This window comes from Bos indicus, chromosome 18 (assembly GCF_029378745.1).
Source record: "Bos indicus isolate NIAB-ARS_2022 breed Sahiwal x Tharparkar chromosome 18, NIAB-ARS_B.indTharparkar_mat_pri_1.0, whole genome shotgun sequence".
In the NCBI taxonomy this organism is placed as follows: domain Eukaryota; kingdom Metazoa; phylum Chordata; class Mammalia; order Artiodactyla; family Bovidae; genus Bos; species Bos indicus.
Genome location: NC_091777.1, coordinates 38,464,988 through 38,478,881, shown reverse-complemented (window position 1 = coordinate 38,478,881; position 13,894 = coordinate 38,464,988). Strand labels below are relative to the sequence as shown.

Below are 13,894 nucleotides of genomic sequence, written 5' to 3'. Positions count from 1 at the left end.
CATTGAAGTCAAAACTCAGCACCGTGATGCCCGAGAATTTCCTTTTCTTTGAAATGTTCCAAGTCCCAGGAATCGTCTGCACTACTAGCATGCCAGCCATATCCATTACGGTGGGGGAGAACACAGGAAAGGAAGAAAGAAAATATGGCTTTGATATGTTAACGTCTCACAGCGGCAGATTATTTCGCTTCATGCCTGCTTCCTTTGCAGAGCGGGTAAAATTCAGCTGGCATCCTGGCAGGAATAACACACAGACCTAGCTTCTGTGTGCACGGAAGTCCGTGCAACCCCAGTCTGATGACAGAACCCACGACATCAGCCAACTTCCAGATCAGAGTTTTGCCAAATGTGAAGTGAGTCGGCACTGGGGATCTTAAAATACAGGTTTGGGTTTGGCAAGGGTGGGTTGGGGCCTGAAAGTCTGCACTTCTAATGAGTTCCCAGCTGCTGCAGATGCTGCTGCACGATATGCCAGAGAACAAGGTTTTACGTTATAGCAAGTTCCTATGTGTGCAGTACTCGTCCCCAACTGTCTATGTGGGCCCCAAACCCAGGAGAGATTGCTCTATTCCTTTGTTCCTGTATATTTCACTCTTGGGTCTCTTTATTTCACTCTCTCTCTCTCTCTCTATATATATATATATACATATTAATTTTAAAATGTCAAAATAGAGTTTCAAAAATTGTGGAAGTATTAACCCAATAATACATCTGATTCACCAAAACAGAACATATTGTCTCATATGGAGACAGTAATGAGAAACCATATTTGAGACTCTCTGTGAATGTAAGATCTGGGCCAATCAACCTCCTGGGCCCAGCACTGATAAGCTACCAGGCCCCACCCAACGGGAATCTCATTGTTCACGCACGATGTTGGCTTTGAGTTGTGGCCCCCTCTGAGACAGGGCCACAGTCTGATCTTCAGCTTCCCACGGCACTGTGGTTGGGGTCCGGCCTGGTGAGTGGAGGGTGTGGAGTCAGGTGGGGACTAAATAGAAATCTTTACTGATCAAGTTATCAAGGGCCACCTGGTAAGTGGGGCCATGGGTTCATGTCAAATACAATAAGAAGACCAAGGTTACAGAATTGTCGACCTACAATGGAGGTGGCTGACAAGGTCATTGCCAAATTTGTCTTTTGATGGGAAGTTAAAGTTTCTTGGGGTTAATATAACCTTTGAAGTGACAAATGTGGAAACTTCTCTTCTATCCCAGCATGTTCAGATAAACAGCTAAGAACATAGCAGTCCCTGTCAGTCACGTCAGTCCGAGGCCAGAGATGATCACTCATTTGTAAACTGGGCTTTCTTTCTGCTGAATACCTTTCAAAAACAGACGCTCTCTCCTAATTGCCTGGGTTGACCTATATTTAGAAGCCTGAAATGTGCTGGTGTAGTGGAGAAGCCAGAAAAACATTGGAGTTAATCATTAAATCAATCTGGGCTGACCCCAGAGGACAGTGAGCACCAAGGGTTGTTGGTCAAGGAGCTTTCAGAGGCTGGACTTAAAGGAACTCTCTTGTTTCTCCGAAACTGGAAAATCTGCTTCTTCTTGAAAAACCTATTCTCAGAATAGAATTTGCTCTCTTCTAGGACAGTTCTTTGAGTCTCTTAAGCCAGTAACCAACGTCATTTTGTCTTGGGGTCCTCTCTGGGCTCCCCTCTGACCTCTACTGCATTGAGTTGCACAGATGGACAGACCAGAGGAATATGATCATTCTCAAGAGAAACCCGGCTACAAGAGCCTTCTTTCCTTCCCTTTTCACCTTGGCCATCTCTCCTCCTCTCATGGTGTCTTTTTGGTTTCTTACTGTTCAGGAATGTCAAAATTCATAGTTTCGTTTTTTCCTTAAATGTTTGTACTCATAATGTGATGATGGTAAATTTCTTGAAAGTTCAGAGACTGAAAAATTGGGGGAAACAACAGAAGGTATCACACACTATTTTTAGTTCAAATGAGCAGTGTGATGACATCTGGACATGGGTACTAGGTATCTAGAAAGTTACAACACTGAACAGCAAGTTCAGGAAGCTGCGTGATTCTGGAGAACCAGCAGTCACCCTCACATTTTCTAGCTCTGCTTTCTGCAACCCATGCTAGATGGTGGTTTGATTTTGAATGCTGAAAGATATAAACAGTTAAGGCAGGAGGGAGTACCTAGAACCAGTCATGGAAAGTTACTGACCATTTGACTCCTGCAGAAAATACTGGTCAGATAGATGAGTGATGGAAAAATCTGATACCTTTTATGCAATTTATGTTTGGATGTCCAGCTGGCTAACTTTAAGGTTAAATTAACATATCTGAATGACACACACATATATTTTAAATTCTTGCATTGAATTTTGTAGAGCTAAACTAGGAAATGAGGAAGCTAATGTTGGAAGAGAATAAATTATAGATACATTATCAGCTATTTATTGAATATTTACAGACTCCTTTCTGAGAAGATATGCCAGTATAAGACATCTTTACCTTCAGGAAATTTACTTTCTAATTGTTGGGATGGTACTCTGTGACTAGAACAATTAGATGTACATGTAAATATGTAAGTGCTAAAGGATATGACATGATATTATATGATATGATCACATAGTAAAGATAAGAATTTAGAGAAGTAAGATATCAATGAGAGTTTTAGAACCCAAGAAAGGCTTCCTGTGGGTGGGGTTTGTGTAGGAAATAGGATGGGCCTTCCAAGGAACTGGGACAGTATCTAGGAAGCCATGAAATCCAGCGTGTACTCAGCAGGTACAAGAAGGCTGGTCCTGTGCAGCAGAAGTAGACTGTCAGGGGACTGTGGGAAGTCAAGGCTGACAGTCTGGGAAGGGATGTTTGATAATGGAAATGAAGACACTGAAAGTTATTTTTAAACAGAAGCATATTATAATGGGAACATACTTCGGAAAAATTAGAGAAGGTACCCCAGACCCTCAAACATATGGTCACAGGGACCTGGGCTCCTTGAACTTGACCCAGTGAGTATAGCAACTGTCCCCTGGCCCTGTCCCCAGCTGTGACCCCTAAGGGTCTGTGACCTTAGGACCAGGAAAGCTGTAAGTGAAAAAAATAGACAAACTCACCTAGAGCTCTGTTTTGCTAAAATTCTATAATACTTCAGGGAGCGTAAATAATGTATTTGAGACTTCTAAAAAAAGAGACAATGGTAAAACCATTGTGGGAGTGGTTATGGAATGGAAACATTCTACCCAGGTAGTAAGTAGAAATTTATTATTGACATTATTAGCACATGATGGTAATAAAAAGCAAACCAATTTATAGTTGGTTTTAGTATTCTTTTTAAATGCTCTACTGACAACACATTCCCTTACTCTTTGAATTTAGGGTAGACTGTTCCCACTGTGCCCCTCTCACCAGAGAGACAGACCAGCATTTCTCTACAGGGGCAATTTTAGCCCCCTACTCAAGAGATACTTAGCAACGTCTGAGGATATATGTGGTTGTTACAACAGGGTATGGGGGTGATGTACTACCAACATCTAGTAGATAGGGGCCAGGGATGCTGCTAAAGATCCTACAGTGCCCAGGACAGCCGCCCATAACAAAGAATGATCCAATCCCAAATTTCAATAGTGCTGAGGTTGATATAGAAAAAGGTGCCCACAGAAGCATTAATTATGACAACAAAATCTTGGAAATAATCTTCATCTCCAACAATAAAGGAATGGTTAAGTGAATTATGGACTATCCATATATCTGAAGCATGTACTTTGCATTCAAGCTTTCATATACAACCTAATGATGTAGGAAATTGTAAAGAGTATACTTTTAAATAAGGACTTCTGCAGTGGTCCAGTGGTTAAGACTCTGTGCTCCCAATGCAGGAGTTCAATCCCTGGTCGGGGAACTAAGATCCTGCATGCCAAGTAGTGTAGCCAAAACAAAAAAAAAAAAAAGAGAGAGAAAGATGAAAAAAAAAAAAAAACCTATACTATTAAATAGAAAATCAGGAATCCAAACCTTATTCACAATGCCATCTGAACACTGTAACAACAAATGTGCCCTTGCACACCCCATACACACAAATGATATAAGGCATGGGACTGGGAAGAAGTTACTAAAATGCCCATAATAGTTATCTCTGGATGGTAAGAAATACGTGATATTTCTTACCTTCAAAAAAAAAATAACTACTGTTCTGTCAAAATATCTCAATAGTTTAAAACAGGCCAAGTTTAATAAGATGAAATGTAAGCAGACTGTGACATATTTATACATATATTTGGAGCTCCAACTCTCAAAGACAGGAGGAAGATGACCAGCATGAAGGGTGTGAGTCAATCCAAGTTCAAAATAACATGAATAGGCCAGATGGGGCTGCTGAAAGAGCTACTGCAAGTCTAGGATAACTTAATAAGAGAAGACTACACCAGAATGATGTAGGTAGCAGTCTGCTGTGGGGCAAGTGCACCCATCATGCATCTGGAGTGCTGAATGCAGGCCATGTGACATACTTAGGGGTGACCACTGGAAACCTGGAGTAGGTCCAGCTGAGAGCAATCAATAGAGTGAGGGGTTGGGGAATTGTGTTATGTGACAAAAGGGTGAAAGAGCTAGAGATGTTTAGTCTGATGGCAAAAATGCTTAGGAGAGAAGTGAGTGCTGTCTTCAAATATTTGGCAGGCTGTCATACGGTAAAGGGATAAACACGCTCTGCCTGAGCCTGGATCACAGAGATGGTACTAATTGCTGATATGAGCTGATAACTTATCTTCTTTCACATAATTTCCAAACAAAAACGAGAAAACTCTTCTAAACCTAGGAGATGTTCAAAAACGGGGTGGCTAACTTGGGATGTCATATGGTCCCCATCACTGACTTTCCAGCAGTGTGTCAAGGTTGCTATAGAATGGATGGGGAGCTGAGAAAATGAGAGAAGGATGGCTAGTAATGTATTCCTGATGCCTAGTGCTTGATGCATGAACAGATGTCTAGCAGCCAACAATCACTGAGCACTTTCTGTGAGTCAGGCACCAAAAATGGTACTAAGGGCTTCACGTGCTCTAACTTGCTCCTTATAGCCACTTAGTAATGAAGATACTATTATATATCAACCTCATTTCCCAGATGAGAAAATGCAGATTGAGGAAAATTGAGGATCTTGCCCAAGTCAACAGCTAATCAAAATGTCAGATTCTATAGTAATGCTAATAATAATAACACTCATCACTAGCAAAATAACTGTAGTGGAAAACATTTGTATAATGCTTACTATGCATCAAACGTAATTGGGAATGCTATACACCCCCAGTTAATAGATGAGCCTTGGGGAGGTTGAGGCTCTTGTCTAAGACCAAAAATGTTTCAGATACTGTAGCAATGCTAACCATGATAATATTCATCATTGTCACCATAATAACTGCAGCTGCAAACACTTGTATAATGCTTACTACAGATCAAACAGTTCCAAATGCTGTACCTATATAAAGTCATTTAAGGCCACAACTCTAAGTGGTATCTCCTCCTTTTATCCTCATTTTACAGATGAAGAAATGTTGGCTTGGGGAAGTTGACAACCTTGCTCAAGGTTACACAGCTAATATGTGATAGACTGGATTTTGAAACCTGGTATATCAGACTCCATAAGGTTATCAGTAACAGGGGTACTGATTCTTCCTGTCATCGTTGTCTTCACTGTCATAGTTTATTATGTAACACTACGTGTCAGTCAAAACACAACAGCCTTATGGGGTAGTTAATTTTATATGTCAACTTGGAGGGTGATTTTGGACAACATTAACATTTACATCGGTGGACTTTGAAGAAGCAGATTGAACTCCATGTGTGGGTGGGCCTCACCCCATCAGGTGAAGGCTTGAAACTAGAACAAAAAGACTGGCCTCCCCATGCAAGAGGGCATTTTCCAGCAGTCTGCCTTGGACTTTATCTGCACCATTGGCTCTTCTGGGTATCCACCCACTGGCCTTTGGATTGGATCTGCACTCTCAGCTCTCCTGTCTCTCTAGCCTGCTAGCCCACACCACAGACTTTGGACACATCAACTTCCACAGTTATATGAAACAATTCCTTATTAAAAAAAAAAAAAAACCCTCTCCCCCCTGCCTCCCACCTTTTTCTCTCCATATATGGCATACCTTGTTTTTTCACACTTCACTCTATTGTGCTTTGCAGATACTGTGGACTTTGTTTATTTGACAAATTGGAGGCAAATGTGTGGCACCCTTGTGTCAAGCAAGTCTACCGGCACCTATTCTTCCAGTGGAAATTATTCACTTCATGTCTCTGTCACAAGTTGGTCATTCTTGCAATATTTTCAACTCTTTCATTATTATATTTCCTATGATGACCTGTGATCAGCGACCTTTGATGTAACTATTGCAATTGCTTTGGAGCTCCAAGAACTGTGTCCATATAAGATAGTGAACTTAATCCATAAATGTTCTGAGTGTTTTGAATGCGCCACTCACTGGCTATTCCCCTATCTCTGTCTCTTGTCTCAGGTCTCTCTATTCCTTGAGACACAACATACTGAAATTAGGCCAATTAATAACCCTACAATAGACTCTAAGTGTTGAAGAAAATAAGTCAATCTAAGTGACAAACTCCACTGTTGTCTTATTTTACGAAATTGCCACAACCAACCTGACCTTCAGCAACTGCCATCTTAATCAGTCAACAGCCATCAACAAGGTAAGACTCTCCACAAGCAAAAAGATTATGACTCACTGACAGCTCAGATGATGGTTAGCACTTTTTAGCAATATGTGTGTGTGTTAGTCACTCAGTCATGTCTGACTCTTTGCGACCCCATGGACTGTAGCCCATCAGTTTCCTCTGTCCATTGGATTCTCCAGGCAAGAATACTGGAGTGGGTTGCCATTTCCTTCTCCAGGGGATCTTTCTGATCCAGGGATTGAACCTGGGTCTCCTGCATTGCAGGCAGATACCTTACCATCTGAGCCGCCAGGGAAGTCCCTTTTAGCAATAAAGCATTTTTAAATTAAGGCATGCATATTATTCTTTTTAGACATAATGTTTTTACATATCAACTACAGTACAGTGTAAATATAATTTTTGTAGACACTACAAAACTAAAACAGTTATGTGATGCACTCTGTTGAATACATGCTCTACTGCAGTGGTCTGGAACTGAACCTTCTTTGGCTCTAAGGTGTACCCCCCACCCCCACACACACCTTATTGTTTCTATTTCTCTGTAGAACCCTGCATATCACAGGTATGTATACTTATTGTCCCTATTTTAAACATTAGGAAACTGAGACTCAGAGATGTCCAGTTTTGAGATGTTTTTCTCAAAGCCACACAACTGATAAATGGCCAAGCCAGCATGGAAACTCTGACTGTCTCGCTATAGAGTCCGAGACTGTACACGAAGTTCTTTGGAACTCTTTGCTCTCTCATCTGCTGTGTTTCACTGACTGCTGCTGCTGCTGCTAAGTCGCTTCAGTCGTGTCCGTCTCTGTGCAACCCCAGAGACGGCAGCCCACCAGGCTCCCCCGTCCCTGGGATTCTCCAGGCAAGAACACTGGAGTGGGTTGCCATTGCCTTCTCCTATGTTTTACTGACTAGATGAAGTGAAATCAAGAGAGAAACATCTGAAAGCAGGAAAGGAGCTGTCTAGAGAGAACAGATGCCACTTCTGGATCCCCTCCCTCTACCAAATGGCTGGTTTATTCCTCAACCAGGCAGTCCTATCACATTAGGACTTTTCTCAACGTTTGACAGATCCAAGGTGATAAGACTCATTGCTTTTTCTTCCTCCTATTATCGTTCAATTCAATGGAAAAAGAATTTATTGAATATTTTTCACTTTTCAATTAAGAGGAAACTGAATTGCCACCCCCACCCTCCATATTCACTGGATAATTTGTGTTTCAAATACAGAGTGTTTAAAATAATTCAACCACATAGAATTTCTTCTTGGCTTCTCCTAACTGGTGAAAAGGCAGAAGCATATGTGTTGTTATTTTTCCAAAGGTTTTTAAGTCTTCTCTGATTTCAGTAATTCCTGTGATAAGGTTCCTACTTTTTGATTTACTACAGCCTTTCCTGAAAGAAAATTCCTCCTGGTAGTCTCATTTAAATTTCACTTTTGCCAGATTTCTCTTACTACTAGCAGCTCTTTGGACCATCCAGAGTGCATTCTCTTTTGGTGGCTCATCTTTCGCATAATTTCCAAACAAAAAGACAATACAGACAAAAGCAGCACAAAAACATGCCATGGGACCAGGTATTGAAAAAAAGGGCATTGAAACAGATCCAAATAGAAATACAATAGATTTATTATAAGAGCCTTCAGCAGTAAAAAAGAAAGAGAAAAGCAAGGTTAGCAAAAGAGGGAAGGGGAGCAAAATGAATAACTAAATGCAAAGTGCCTAAGGAAATGGTGTTTTCTTTGTCTGCATCAACTTGTGCTCAAAGGACATTTCCCTATGAGGATGTCATTGCCCGCTCACTTCCTGTTTACAGTAATATGTAGGAGAAGCTTTTAAAGCCATTTGCAGCCCCTCTGGGAGTTGCCAAGAGGAAGGTGTTGCCTCTGAAGTAGGAGATGCTAAGCCTGAAAGTCAAAATACAGAAGACACAACCTTGTCCACTGTCCACAGCCCCTGCCTAGATTGTCCCTGCTTGGCCTGCCTCAGTGAGGCCGTGCACAGCCCCTCACACTGGCCAGTCCACTGGGAGAGAGTCTCAGAGGACAGTTTCTTCTTTTCTTGGCTGTTCCTTGATGAAGGTAGATGCCGAAAGGAAAGCAAATTCAAGAGCTTCTAATCTATTCTAAACCCAAGATGTTCTATCTGAGAAAGCAGGGGGAAGTCTCACCCCTGGGGCAAGTTTTCTAACAGGAAACCTCTCTGCCATCACCTGTCATAACTCTGAGCATCACTGAGCACCATCAAGGGAAGCCAAATCAGATACGCAGCAAAAGCAAGGTCTTAAGCAAGAAACCTAAAGGTGATGGGACACTGGGCTTCTTATACAGGCACATGCTGCCTCTCATTCTTGCAGTCCCAGCCCCTCCAGCCCTCCTTCTCCCTATCCGCTCCCCACACTGCATCCCAGCACCCTTACTGGCCACCTACCCTGAGTGCCACCACCTGCTGCCTCCAACCCACCACGACCTGCTTTTTCTCTGGCTTCAGATGGCTTATGTAATCTCTACCATTCAACCCAATACTCAGATACTGTTTGGTATTCTCAATGGTTCCATATACATAAAGCCTTTCTACCAAATAATGCTTCAAATGCCTTGAAAGAGAGGACCTTGTCATGTATCTTCTTCAGAGCCCCCTCCCCCATTAGATCTAGTACTTTGATGACCTTGATAACTTCCTGCTGATAAACTGCTTAATTTATGTCACCTACAGGTCTGTACTTCCAAACAGCACTAGGGACTGGCTTCCTCATTCAGGTTGTTATTTCCAACCAGTAAACACAAACACCCAAGGGACAATCTTGCATGACCGTTATGATAGGGGTGCAGAAAAGGAGTGGTCATTGCTAAAGATTCTTTGTTTTGTTTTTTTGGGGCTAAGAGGAGGGAAAAGCTCACAGGGAACTCCCTGGCTGATTTTGATATTGGGCGCTTGGCCCTTTCATCAGAAGAGCAGGGACATTTTGCTCCCTCTGTGAGAATCTTTGACACAGAAAAAGGAATCCTGAGACTAGCCAGGCCTCTTTTTAATAATCACAGGAGTGGTGAGACGAGCAGGTCCAAGGTGATGGGAGAAGTGATATTGAATTTCATTTCTCAGCTCTATGCTAGGGAATGAAGAGTATTCTTGGAGGGAGGGACGAGTGGGAGCGGCTGGAAGCAACAGCCAACCAAAACACTGATGGAAGAGTCTGACTGTTTAACTACTGCTGGAGTGCAGGAAGACCCCAAGGTGAGATTTCCAGGTTTCAGGGTTTCTTTTCCTTGAAGAGAAGCTGAGGGGGAAGGGGCAGGTATTGTTCTGGCTTCGGTATTAATCTTGCCTTCTTTCTCCTTGCACCTGCCCATGCTACCTGGCAGAGAAATAGCTGCTGCAGAGTCCGCTCCCCCTGACCAAGTTTATTTATTGTGGCTATTTTACCAGCTATTGGCTCAACACACTCCACTCAAATATTCATCATTTAGCTCTCTGGGTAAATCGTATTTAATCAGCACAGGGGAGAAAATAGCATAATTATAGATGCCGGATGCCATTACACTCAGAAGAAATTAAACCTTGTCTCAAGCCGACCAGTGGTTGCTGTGATTGCATCACCACTGGGGTTACAGAGAGGTTAGTGGCCATTTGGGGCCAGTGGTACCTCGCAGGATGCCTGACCCAGATGAGCTGTAAGGAGACACATCCGTGAGCACACACATTCACGGCATCAAAAACTCATCAAACGGCAGCCAGTAAATTAATCTTTTATTGTTCTGAGAATGTGATGAATGAGAGGGTAATAAAGAAAGGTTCATGCATGGAGACGTAGGGACAGTAAATAAATGGGCCCAGAGATTTCCAGTCCTAAAGCTGATAGAGGGAGTTCCTCTTTACAACCTTCTCCAGGGGACATTCTGCCAATAGCCAGAGTGGTAGTGACAGTGACAGAAAAGGAGGAAAGAAACCTTTACAGCGAAGCACAAGCATTCATTTGGGGCATGTGCGTCTTTACAGGAAATCCTTGCATCCATGGAAGATAGAAAAGAAAAGGCTAAACCAGAAACTGCATTAGCCCTGATCCCAAACAGAAGTAGACTTGACTTTTCCACATGCAAAAGTTTCCATATCTGTATTGCTAAGGAGATGTTTGTTTCAGGAAATGGATAAAGGGAAAAGTTGTTAAAAACAACAAAACAAAACAACAAAACCCAACAGTAACACAGCATCAGAGCCCTACCTGCTTTCTGCCTGCTGCAAAGGCCAGAACCTTGGGGTCAGCTTCCTTCCAGTCATGCACGCTTGGCCTCTTCCCACACAAATCCAGGGCCACCCGCGCTTGTCCAAGTTACAGAATAATAAGAGTCACCTTTAATCTCATGACAGGGCTTTCTCTCCCCTGGACCTAAATCCTGGGTCAGCAGCCCTACCCATTGTCGAATGCTGTTTGTAAAAATTTTAAAATGTCCAAAGATGCAATTAGGCTTTACTTATTACTATTGGGTGACTGTTTTTGCTTTTTTTCTCCCCTTATTCTTTTTTTCCTTCAGATAATAATGCTTCTGAGGTTTGGATAAGTAACGAAGAGGAAGGAGATCTCCTTCTAGTCCATCCTGCTGCCGACAATTAAGAAACCTCAAAGTAATTTTTGAAAATGTCAGCGTCTCATTTAGCAAAAAGGATAAATAATAAATGAAGCGTAATCAGTGTCCTGTGCTGGTGGTACAGCTTCGCGGTGTCATTAGTAAACTAACGGTATAATATCTTTGTGTCACAGTTTAATTATATCTTGTAATTAGTTTCAGCAATGGATTGCATAGAGTCAGGCCCCCTGAGCTAAACAAAAGGTAATAGAACTTTCAGCGCCCCTGCATAAATCAATTATGAAAGTGTCCTGCATTATTTGAAGCTTGTTTGCTGTAATTTTATGCACAAAGCTGAACTGGTCCTTCTTGCCCACGGAGGGCAGTTCACCCCACCCCAGGCCTGCCTGCAGCTGAGCCTGCGGGCCGGGCCACACGCAGCCGGCCTGCCGTGCATCGGTCAGGACGTGCGTAGCACTAAATGCGGCGGAAGGGGCGAGGCATGGAAGGAGAGGGAGGTGCATACTGCGGCCAGGGGGGTGGGCCCCCTCCCCCGCCCACCCTCCGCACAGGGGATGCAGGAAGATTGGAGCAGGTAATAGATGTATCATGCGCAAGAGAGCGGGGGATAAAATGGGAAAAGATGTGAGGCCCTGGAAGAATGATTCTCATGCTTCCTCGAACAAAGATGAGAAGGTTAGGAGCATCAAAGGCCAAGCAACGTTGATGAATATGGGCAGGCGGACACGACACACATCCCTTTATCATTTGTCCTTTCAACATCCCCGCTGTCCCCACGTGGTTGGAATTGGAACCGGCATAGGTTACTTGGCAATAGGGAAAGGGGAAGGAGAATCCACATCTTTAATTGGGTCTAATTCGGGTCCCACCGAGCTCAGGAACTGTAAAGGGCTTCCAAGCATAGTTGAGGGCTTAGCTGTGGTCACCAGGCCTGTTCGGGAGAGTCACGGAGTCCCCGCTGGGGGAAGCGAAGAAGAAACTCAGGGGCGGGGGGTTGGTTAAGTCCAAATGCCACCAATACGTGTGATCGTCCCTTTTTTGATCAAATTGTAAGGCATGGCAGAGAATGGGGGTGGGGTCCACATTCAAAGTCCTCATCAACTCGTCTTTGAAAGTCAGTCTAGTGCCACGCTGGCCTTTCTGTTTATACAACAATTTACAGGTTTAAACGAAACCCCGCTTGAAAAAGCAGACTGAATCTTCCTATTGTGAGCACTTCAGCAAATTTAACAAAAGAAAGAGCCCAGGCGAGGAAGAGAAAGAGAGAGCAAGGGGGGGTGGGGGTTGGGGGGGAGGAAAAAAAGGTCCAGTCCTCAGACTGGTGTGCTGCAATCTGGCTGGTTGCTATGGTGACGTGATGGCTTGTTCACATGGCAACATACCTTAGGTCCACTATTAGAATGATGAGAGTGAACTCGGTTGCATTAAGGAGAGCGCGCTGTATGCTAAAGCGAGTCTTTATCTCCAGAGAGAGCTGGACAGAGACTAGCAACCAGTACAAATGAGGGAGAAAAGGAGGAGGAGTTAAAGGTTGGAGGTCTGGAAGAAGAAAAAAAAAAAACTCAGGGACACAATAACGATGAAAAGAAAGATCCTCAGCGCTGTGTCTAAATTGAGGACCTGAGATTCAGAAGATGGACAATGAGTTTTGTTTGATATGGAATCCATCATCCAAACTGGCCCATCAGGCTAATCACCCCTTATTTAAAAAACACATTCCATATGAACCTGGCTGTGCCTTGGCTCCAGAAAACATCAACGGTGAGCTAAACCAAACCGAACTGTTGCAATAATGCATAGCCCAGCTATTGCCACTTAAATGAAATATTCTAATAATGGTAAGGGTGGCACATTACACAGCATTTATTTATTGAATATAACATGTCCACGGACAGCCACAGATCCACATCACATCACATCAGAGCTGGTAGGGAGAGTTCCCTTTGGAAATCTGGTTTCACGTTTCTTTTAGCCTTGTGGCAGTTTTCCCCGCTGCTGACGTCGAAAGGGTGGTGATAATTCTGTGGATATTTTCCCAACAACCCTTCCTATCTACCCACACTTGATTTCTCTCTGCTGTTTCGCAGGTACCACTGTGGCACTCAAAAGACAGCCAGGAATTACGGGGCTATATAATCCCACTGTGTCCTCCTAGTGCTGTTGTAAACCATCTGTGGGACGCCCAAGCCCCCCAAATTCCTATACCTCTCACTCATTTTGCCCTTCTTCCCACCTCCCTGTGCTGGCTGTGCTTTATTTGAAAATCTCATTACCATAATGTGAAGTGAAGGTTGGAGATCCGAAACAGCCAAAGACGAGGTTGGCATTGTCACACTTGCTGATGACAACTGTCTTACAGTCAGAAGATTTGGTGCTGCATGTCAGATACTAACTTGGCCCCTACTTTATGCCAATGCTCTCAATGCCTGTGTACCAGCAGAGGGGATCAGGTTCCCAGGAGCCTTCATCCTGGCAGAAGAGAGGGGCCATGGAGCTCTGGCACCAGCCAGCAGGGCCGAGGAACAGGACAGAGAGCAGAGGCAAACTCTGCTCATGAATTTCCTTCTTTCCACTTCAGATGCCACATTTCTGCCGGGTCTCAGGCTGCAGGACATCGCTCTCTACTACTTCCCAGGGTTTAATAACAGGAAGA

General features: G+C 43.4%; 2 long non-coding RNA genes across 2 annotated transcripts in view; one reads left to right on the top strand and one right to left on the bottom strand.

The window, feature by feature from the left end:
• The window catches only part of LOC139177354 (uncharacterized), a 117,596-nt gene extending 106,245 nt beyond the window's left edge, over window positions 1-11,351 (top strand). Inside the window, exons 2-3 of the long non-coding RNA XR_011561820.1 lie at window positions 6,485-6,674; window positions 11,188-11,351. This is a non-coding gene — a long non-coding RNA (uncharacterized lncRNA). The remainder of the gene's footprint in view (window positions 1-6,484; window positions 6,675-11,187) is intronic.
• Window positions 1-13,894, bottom strand: part of LOC139177355 (uncharacterized) — a 526,558-nt gene that overhangs the window by 180,183 nt on the left and 332,481 nt on the right. The gene's annotated exons all lie outside the window — the stretch shown is intronic.